Source organism: Dreissena polymorpha, chromosome 2 (assembly GCF_020536995.1).
Source record: "Dreissena polymorpha isolate Duluth1 chromosome 2, UMN_Dpol_1.0, whole genome shotgun sequence".
Classification (NCBI taxonomy): domain Eukaryota; kingdom Metazoa; phylum Mollusca; class Bivalvia; order Myida; family Dreissenidae; genus Dreissena; species Dreissena polymorpha.
Window position 1 is genome coordinate 97,354,021 of NC_068356.1, and position 10,137 is coordinate 97,364,157.

The following is a 10,137-nucleotide window of genomic DNA, read 5'->3' on the forward strand; positions in this document are numbered from 1 at the left end:
TTTTTTTTTCGACCGCCCGATGGACCATTTTCAAAATAATTTTTGTAAACCAATAAAAAAAAAAGTCGTGGCCTGAAAAGGAAAAATAATCCATTTGAACATTAACCGTACTTTCGTTTTGACAACTGACTACAGAAATGATTCGATGTACGATGTGAATCTAAATGTAGTTTCCATGCAGATTCGTTCAAACGACACAAAGACACAATTTTGTTGTACGGATCATTTCGGCTTAGAGGAATGGGTGAGTCATGTAAAATATCGAAAATAATATATATATTTTTATAAACAACTGGTAGCAAGATGAGTTGCAAAAAATTGGTCAGTTACAACATTTTAACTAATTCTTTTGACCTGTTAATTCTTTTCAGCTCAGTTCAACAGTGAAAAATGCCCAAAATTGGTTATTTATGAGTATTTCCATACAACATCGCCTGTTGACATTTTTTCACAACAAATTAAACGCCAGGAAAATGTCAGTTTTAAGGCTATTTATAGTGTGCAAATCTTGAAATTGGAATAGCCAATCAGAATCCACGGCTCAACAAGAACCTATTTTTATTTTCAAGATGGCAGTTTGACACTTTAAACACAATTGATTATTATTTCAGACAATTAACATTTGAAAGAAGCAACAAATATAAAGACCAAAGGTTATCGGTAATAATTATGTTTATAAATGATTCATAGTAATATATTTATAAAATATTTGTGATGTTACAATTTTGTGAAAAATACCAACAACTAAACAAGCACATAGCATGTCTATCCATAGTATTGGCCCTCTTAAAGAATACATACGAATTTCGGAATTCAACAAATACAAAAACATGCATGTGTTATATGTCACATGTTTTATTTGTCGATCTATAGATAAATGTGCATTCTTGGACATAACAACGAAACTGCATTAAAATCGGGATTGTTTGGACAAATTACTAGCTAGACTTAGCTCCCTGTAGTAATCTTGACATGCACAATAATTCTCATACAATAATTGGCCCCAGAGCTCCAGATAAAATTTTGGTCTAATTCTTATTTACTCCCTTTTTTAAAACTTAATTCTTATTTTACGTCTATTTATAAAATGAATTCTTAACAATATATTACAAAATAATTGTTTATTCATTGTTTTTGACACATCAACAAATTGAGTCATTTACGCAAGAGCTTATAAATTCATCAATTATTGACGAAACCATGCTTTGGGTATTTGAATCTAATTGAAAGAATGCATGCAGCGTGGACTTTTGACACTGAAATTGCTTTTTTGCCTTCCACGCTTCGGTCGGCCATTTTGAATTTTTATGTATAACGGTCACTGACACTTCGGCTTAGGTCATAATGGCCTTTTGGTCGCCGTTGAAGTCATATCAAAAACTAAATTAAACATTTAATTTTAATGACATTTTGAATAGGTATACAGTATATTACTTGTGTATAAAAATTACGATAAGGGTACCAAGGGCTGTTTGTAAAACATGCATGCCCCCCCCCCCCCCATATGGGCTGTCCGTTGTAGTGGCAGCCATTGTGCGAATACGTTTTTTGTCACGGTGACCTTGACCTTTGACTTAGTGACCTGAAAATCAATAGGGGTCATCTGCGAGTCATGATCAATGTACCTAAGAAGTGTCATGATCCTAGGCAAAAGCGTTCTTCAGTTATCATCCGGAAACAATTTTACTGTTTCGGGTAACCGTGACCCTGACCTTTGACCTAGTGACCTGACAATCAATATGGGTCATCTGCGAGACATGATCAATGTATCTATGAAGTTTCATGATTCTAGGCGTAAGCATTCTTGAGTTATCATCCGGAAACCATTTTACTATTTCGGATCACCGTGACCTTGACCTTTGACCTAGTGACCTCAAAATCAATAGAGGTCAACTGCGAGTCATGATCAATCTACCCATGAAGTTTCATGATCCTAGGCATATGTGTTCTTGAGCTATCATCTAGAAACAATTTTACTATTTCGGGTCACCGTGACCTTCACCTTTGACCTACTGACCTCAAAATCAATAGGGGTAATCTGCGAGTCATTATCTATCTACCTATGAAGTTTCATGATCCTAGGCGTATGCGTTCTTGAGTTATCATCCGGAAACCAGTTTACTATTTCGGGTCACCGTGACCTTGACCTTTGACCTAGTGACCTCAAAATCAATAGGGGTCATCTGCAAGTCATGATTATTCTACCTATGAAGTTTCATGATCCTGCGCATATGCGTTCTTGAGTTATCATCCGGAAACAATTTTACTAGTTCGGGTCACAGTGACCTTGACTTTTGACCTAGTGACCTAATAATCAATAGGGGTCATCTGCGAGTCATGGTCAATGTACCTATGAAGCTTTATGATCCTAGGCCCAAGCGTTCTTGCGTTATCATCCGGAAACCACCTGGTGGATGGACGGACCGACCGACAGACCGACCGACAGACCGACATGTGCAAAGCAATATACCCCCTCTTCTTCGAAGGGGGGCATAATTAAAAAGAACAATAAACAGTAATGACTCGCCTTCAACACTAGGAGAACAGAATCGAGACCGTTTGGCCTTTCGACCGTTTTTAGGTGTGGCTCTTCCACATAGCAAACGCTTGAGTAACCTTGACTTGAAGTTGTAGTTTTAATTGAGCGCCTTGACGAGTCAGAACCGGGGTGAAGTGTTTACCGTATATAATTTGCTACTGGAAGTTTTACGCACGTTCGAAAATTTTGAATTCGTGTTTTATTTTTTCAATGCGTAACTTAACGCATAGATTTTAAATCTAAATCATTATTTAAGAAATTTAATTCGTTTTTACGCCTTTACGCATGTTATCTGGAGCACTGATTGGCCCTTCTGCTAAGATTTGTTCCTATGCGCATGTGCTTGTTCTGAAAATCGTATTTTAAAGGAAAAACAAATCTTTTGCTCATGTTGTTCTGAAATTTTACATTTCACAAAAAAATAAGCGGCATATAATACATTTGATAAAGCTACTATTAATCCATAAACAAACTAACATAATTGTGTGTTACACTACGCGACCTTTGATTTTTGCCTAAATCACCGACACGTGGATGTCATTATTTATTTTGGGTGACAAATCACTGTGATCTTGCGCGCTTCATCACGCTAGGTCGAGCATGATCACCATGAATGCTATAAATACAATCTCTGCGGTGATTCACCGCGACTCACTGCGTTCAAACGCGGTGAAGTACGATTTTCCTATGTTACATGTATAATCTTCACAGCGATTATTGCAATATGGGATTACTAGCATTGTTAGCAGATATAAGAAAGTTGTCGAAGTTTAAAGGGGCCTTTTCACAGATTTTGGCATTTTTTTAACTTATTCATTAAATGCTTTATATTGATAAATGTAAACATTGGATCATAAAAGCTCCAGTAAAAAATCAAGAAAAAAATTAAAAAAAGGAAAAGAACATTGCCCGGAGCAGGTTTCGAACCAGTGACCCCTGGAGTCCTGCCAGAGTCCTGAAGTAAAAACGCTTTAGCCAACTGAGCTATTCCGCCAAGTACACATTCTTGACGTATTTTATACCTTATATAAGCAATCTTCGTAGTTTCACAAAATTTAACGACAAAAACAGAACTCTCCAAATTATTCAATCGTTTCGCGTTGCAACGCTTTATAATTTTTAGGTTTTAAAATCGTCAAAAGATGCATATAATGGCTATATTAGAGCATGGTTAATGTTCAGTATTACTGTTTCCTCACAAATATCATAACTTAAACGAAATCTTACGAATCTGAAACAACTTTTTTCAATTTTGTCAATTTACCAAAGCGTGAAAAGATCCCTTTAAAGCAAGTCTCGTTTCCGAGATTAAACTGTGTAAATTTTTTCGATTTCTACTGACCTACAAAATCATTGTTTTGACAGATGAAATCCAATGGTAATTGAATGAAGTATGCAGTGAAGCTTACGAAATTTTAAAACAATCACGTAGAAGTAAAAATATCAGGGTATTATCTGTATCTGCTTCTTAAATTTGCAAATTATCGGCGAGTGCCTCGGCATGATGCAGAGTGAATACTCGTTGTGGATGTGCAGAATCTTCAAAAACAAAAGAATCTGTCCCCGATGTAGGATACGACATTCAGCAAGTAGGGTGTTTTTTTTCATATTGGAATACATTTTTCGCGATCAAATGTGATCGTCAAAAATGTTTAGTTTAGTTAATAAGTTGAACTTTATATCTTGTAGTCACCGCCAATCATGGTGATTGCCCTATCGCGGTGTTTCGCAAGATTCTACAGCTGATCTTTATCGCAAGATGGTCGCAGTGAAATCACGGAAGAATCACCGCGAATCACCTGTAGAGTGTTATCGCGGTGAATCACTGCGATTTGTCACGTTGGCCCTAACGCGGTGATGTGAGATTTAGGCAAAAATTGTGTGTTGCATATTGTACTTAATTTAAAAATCATAGCATCACCCTTGAATAAACATGTCCAATGAAAACCAGAAATAATGAGAATGATCATCGTAATAGTCATGGATTACCATCAAATAAATTACAACTTCTAACAAGAGATGTGTTTGTAAGAAACACAATGCCCCCTTATGCGCTTTTTTTTTAGTGACCTTTGACCTTGAAGGATGACCTTGACCTTTCACCACTCAAAATGTGCAGCTCCATGAGATACACATGCATGCCAAATATGAAGTTGCAGTCTTCGAAATTAGCTTTGAAAAGTTACATGCCAGTCTGGCCAGTTACTTAAGAATTTTTACATGCCCAACATATTTTTTTACATGCCCAAACTTTTTTAACCAAAATTATAACAAATCACAACATTTTAACACTTACATGCTACACATAGTAAAGCAGAACATTTGTTTCAATAGTAGTGAATACAACTACATCTAATCAGTCACTAGAATTAAGACGGTCGATCGTTACACCAGTGCTCTTGAAAAGAGCGTTCTCTGGTGTCCTCATACCATTTCTTGGCTTCCTTTTTCTCTAAATCATTGTCAATTTTCTATTTTGGAAGTGCTTTATCGGGCTTAGCCCCATTGAAATACCTAAGATACTGCCTCTATGTCGACAATGACATTTGTTTACATTGACAAAAGCGGAAGCGTATTACCTGATTTAAATGATCGATTCAAAAAGCATCTTCTCGATAAATGTATAGAGAAACCGTCGATAAGAACCGAATGTGACCGAACTGCATCGGTCAAAAACAATAACGATGACTTGTACAAGCAGGTGCGTGTTGTTAAACCAATTGAATTTCATTGTTTTACAACTTATGGCAAGGTGTTTGTTCGCAAAATTGAAAAATAGATCTGCAAATATCAAGAACCGCTTACGATTTTTTTTATAAACTGTCAATTGGCTTCAATAATTTACATGCCCGGCGGGCCACAAACGTGAATTTTTGTATGTGCCCGGCAGTAATTTTACTCGCCACGGGCGATCGGGCGTGTGCTAATTTCGAAGACTGAAGTTGCCATGTTAAATATTTCAAAAGTTATTGCAAAACTTTACTGTAATATTAAATTTTTGGGACAAAATGACAGAATGACAGACAGACAGGCCAAAAACAATATACCCCCGATCTAACGATATGGGGGCATAAAAATTGAAAACTTTCCAGCATTTCTTGAGTTATTTTTCGTTAAAGTCACGATACTATGAGGAGAGCAGATACTATGAAAATAAGGGATACATTATGTTATTTCCTCACTTAATTTTTTATTTATTTATTGTTAATCACAGTACAATGTCTTGGTATTCAAACAAAACACTCAGAACGCATATTTGTGACAGCATCACAAGAGCCTCTTGCTTTATGTAAAGAAAAAGTTCAATATAAGAACCTGTGCAATACTAGGGTACACCACAAGAGCATGAATGATCAGATGAAACAAGAATATCAGTGAAACTGATGGATGCTCCCCGATGATGGGCTTTGTCAATCTATGTGTTAATAACCACCTAAAAAAATATGTTATTAGCCTTGGTGACCTTGACCCCAGTGACCTCAAACCTCATCAAAAGGTAGAGGTGCATGCAAAGTACCCACATGCCAAATATGTAAGAGATCGGTGAAATATTGAAAGCGCTATGAGAAATTGTAACAAAATTGTGACGGAAAAATCTATTTTTAGCCTCTTTGACCGTGACCCCAGTGACCTCAAACCTCATCAAAAGGTAGAGGTCCATGCAAGGTACCTACATGCAAAATATGTAAGAGAACAATGCAATATCAGTCTTCGAAATTAGCTTTGAAAAGTTACATGCCAGTCTGGCCAGTTACTTAAGAATTTTTACATGCCCAACATATTTTTTACATGCCCAAACTTTTTTAACCAAAATTATAACAAATCACAACATTTTAACACTTACATGCTACACATAGTAAAGCAGAACATTTGTTTCAATAGTAGTGAATACAACTACATCTAATCAGTCACTAGAATTAAGACGGTCGATCGTTACACCAGTGCTCTTGAAAAGAGCGTTCTCTGGTGTCCTCATACCATTTCTTGGCTTCCTTTTTCTCTAAATCATTGTCAATTTTCTATTTTGGAAGTGCTTTTTCGGGCTTAGCCCCATCAACATACCTAAGATACTGCATAGCCTCTATGTCGACAATGACATTTGTTTACATTGACAGAAACGGAAGCGTATTAATTGATTGAAATGATCGGTTCAAAAAGCATCTTCTTGATTAATGTCTAGAGAAACCGTCGATAAGAACCGAATGTGACCAAACTGCATCGGTCAAAAACAATAACGATGACGTGTGCAAGCAGGTGTGTGTTGTTAAACCAATCGAATTTCATTGTTACAACTTACAACAAGGTGTTTGTTCGCAAAATTGAAAAATAGATCTGCAAATATCAAGAACCGCTTACGATTTTTTTTTTAATAAACTGTCAATTGGCTTCAATAATTTAAATGCCCGGCGGGCCACAAACGTGAATTTTTGTATGTGCCCGGCAGTAATTTTACTCGCCACGGGCAATCAGGCGTGTGCTAATTTCGAAGACTGCAATATTAAAGGCGCTATGAGAAACTGTAACAAAATTGTGACGGAAAAATCTATTATTAGCCTTGGTGACCTTGACCCCAGTGACCTCAAACTTCATCAAAAGGTAGAGGTCCATGAGAGGTCGGAAAAATCTATTATTAGCCTTGGTGACCTTGACCCCAGTGACCTCAACCTTCATCAAAAGGTAGAGGTCCATGAGAGGTTGCCAAATATATAAGAGATCGGAAAAATATTGAAGGTGCTATGAGAAACTGTAACAAAATTGTGACGGAAAATTCTATTATTAACCTTGGTAACCTATACCTTGACCCCAGTGACCTCAAACCTCATCAAAAGGTAGAGGTCCATGCAAGGTACCTACATGCCAAATATGAAAGAGATCAGTAAAATATTGATCAAAAGGTGCTATGAGAAACTGTAAAAAACGTGTGACAGAGGGAAGGAAGTAAGGAAGTATGGAAGTAAGGAACTTCAAACAGGCAACTATATGCTTTTCGGGGAGCATAAAAAGGTATGTTTTTGATTAAGTCATAATTGCACCAAGATTTACAAGCTGGCATGCTAGGTGCAATAACTTGCCATGTGGAGTCTTGCACAAACGTCGAACTTTCACGAAATCACTAAAACGTTCTGTAAGAAAACTGCCACTAGTGAGTGACAATGAACTGCAGTTCACAGTGTTACTGTTAGCCGAACATCCGACGAGTCCGAATGTGATCACTAGTCTAAATGCGACAGACGACACACACATACATACCATTACACATATTGATCCATTCTATACTTGTTTACATGCAAAGCAATATAAAATTACAACAAAACTTTAAAATCAAGTTATCTAGCTTAGTGTTATTATGTTAAATCGGTTATAAAACCTGTTGTTTCTAGTGACAACAAACTTCTTCGTCCATCTTTGCTGTTCTAACTTACCCATGAGTTGCGTGTACGTCGTTATTTTAAAATCAACGAAATTACTTTACAAAGTGTATATAAAATGTATCAAGTGTAATCTATTTTATTCCGAAAAAGGGGGGATTATATAATTTCATGGCATTTAATAAATAAAACAAAATTATTTTTTTTTAAAGATATGTGTAAAACCATTCTTTGGAACAGCACTTTGTATAGTAACCTCGAATTAATTGATCGACATCGTCAACTTAACTTCGCTGAAGTATCTGCATTTTAAAATCTTTGAATTTACTAATGGAAAAGCAAACAATGAAAATCGCTTCACAAATCATTTTAGTAAATTTATTATTTTCCCTTTCATTTACTTAAGGAGAAATATCGACTGTACATATCGGCCTGTTTTAACGTTTTTTTTTTACACACGCAAATGTCGTAAAGAAAACCCGGAAAAGGCAACAAATAATTACAGCAAGACACCGGGCACGGTCACAAATATAATTAAGGATTTGAATTGGAATACCTTGCAATCAAGAAGACAACAAGCTAGACTCATTTTGTTCTATAAAATAGTATATAATCATGTTGATGTCAATCCCCTTCACTATCTCACTCCATACATTAGACACTCACGCCATCACCATCACATAGCATACCAAAGACCACCAAGTACAGCTGATTACCACACATTTTCTTTCTTTCCAAGAACAGTTGTACAATGGAACACACTTCCATCTTATGTAGTCAGCGCTGATACGATCCCTGGATTTAAATCAGTGCTGTATACATCAGTGTTCCTTCCTTAGATCACATGATTCTGCTTTTATCCTGTTTTTAACTCGACTAATATTCTCACCACATGCACAGTTGTATATGTATGTATTTAAGTCTTAAGGGCTTAAGGTGTTAGGTTTTGCACCTTTTCTTATCACTGTTGATAGGATTTTCCAGAGTGGATCAGCAACAATCAGCTGCGTAAAAGCTCCAAGTACGAGTGCAAGCGAGCTTACAACTCCTATGTACACAACTTGACAACCGACGGTCATGGCAAGAAACTCTACTCATTCATAAAGAGCAAGCGCTGTGACAGTTCTGGTGTCTCCTCACTGAAGAGAGATGGCGTAGCACACAGTGACCCCAAAATTAAGGCCACCATACTCAACCAGCAGTTTAGTAGTGTGTTCACCACTGAGGACCACAGCTACCGCCCAACACTGATTGGTGACCCATCCCCAACAATGCACAATTTCTCGATTGGACTTGAGGGAGTTAAACGGCTCTTAGAGACTCTTGACCCCCACAAGGCCTCTGGACCAGACGCCATACCAACAAGGTTCATGAGAGAGATTGCCATCGAAATAGCACCAGCGCTCACGCCTGTCTTTGCTGCTTACCTACAGCAAGGACGCGCCCCATCTGAATGGAAGTCGGCACATGTAACCCCAGTCTTCAAGAAAGGGGACAGAAGCAACCCGGCTAACTATCGCCCGATCTCTCTGACATCCGTGTGCTGCAAACTTATGGAGCACATCATTCACAGCCAAGTCATGTCTCACCTAGACAAACACAACATCCTGGCCGACCAACAACACGGCTTTAGGCGAAGACGCAGTTGCGAGTCGCAACTTATCCTCACCCTACAGGACCTTGCTGCATCCCTTGACGCTGGCGAACAGATCGAACAGATCGACGCGATCCTACTCGACTTCTCGAAAGCCTTCGATGTTGTTCCGCATTAACGACTCCTCATGAAGCTGAGCCACAACGGCATCAGAGGCTCAGTCCATACCTGGATAGAAAGCTTCCTATCTGGTCGAAGCCAACGGGTATTAGTTGAAGGACAGTTCTCCAACTCAGACGACGTCACATCAGGCGTCCCCCAGGGCTTTGTCCTTGGACCTCTGCTCTTTCTGGTCTATATCAATGACCTCCCATGCACCGTAACATCAAAGACAGGGCTCTTTTCTGATGACACTCTCCTATACAGAAGGATCAAGACAGCACAAGATGCAGAAACACTCCAATCTGATCTGGATTCCTACAGAGATGGTAAAAGGACTTGCAGATGTCGTTCAATCCTTCAAAGTGTGAAGTCATACACATCTCCAAAAAGCGGCATCCCATAAAGTCAGAGTACCTTATTCATGGACAGAAGCTTGTACCTGTAAAGGAAGGCAAATACCTTGGTGTGACAAT

The 10,137-nt window shown here is 37.9% G+C and overlaps 1 protein-coding gene across 1 annotated transcript in view; it reads right to left on the reverse strand.

Moving 5' to 3' along the window:
• The window catches only part of LOC127868148 (cyclin-dependent kinase-like 2), a 77,691-nt gene extending 69,749 nt beyond the window's left edge, over positions 1 to 7,942 (reverse strand). The window contains exon 1 of the mRNA XM_052409771.1: positions 7,790 to 7,942. The gene's annotated coding sequence lies outside the window, so the exon portion shown is untranslated. The remainder of the gene's footprint in view (positions 1 to 7,789) is intronic.
• Between the last annotated feature and the right edge of the window lie 2,195 nt (positions 7,943 to 10,137).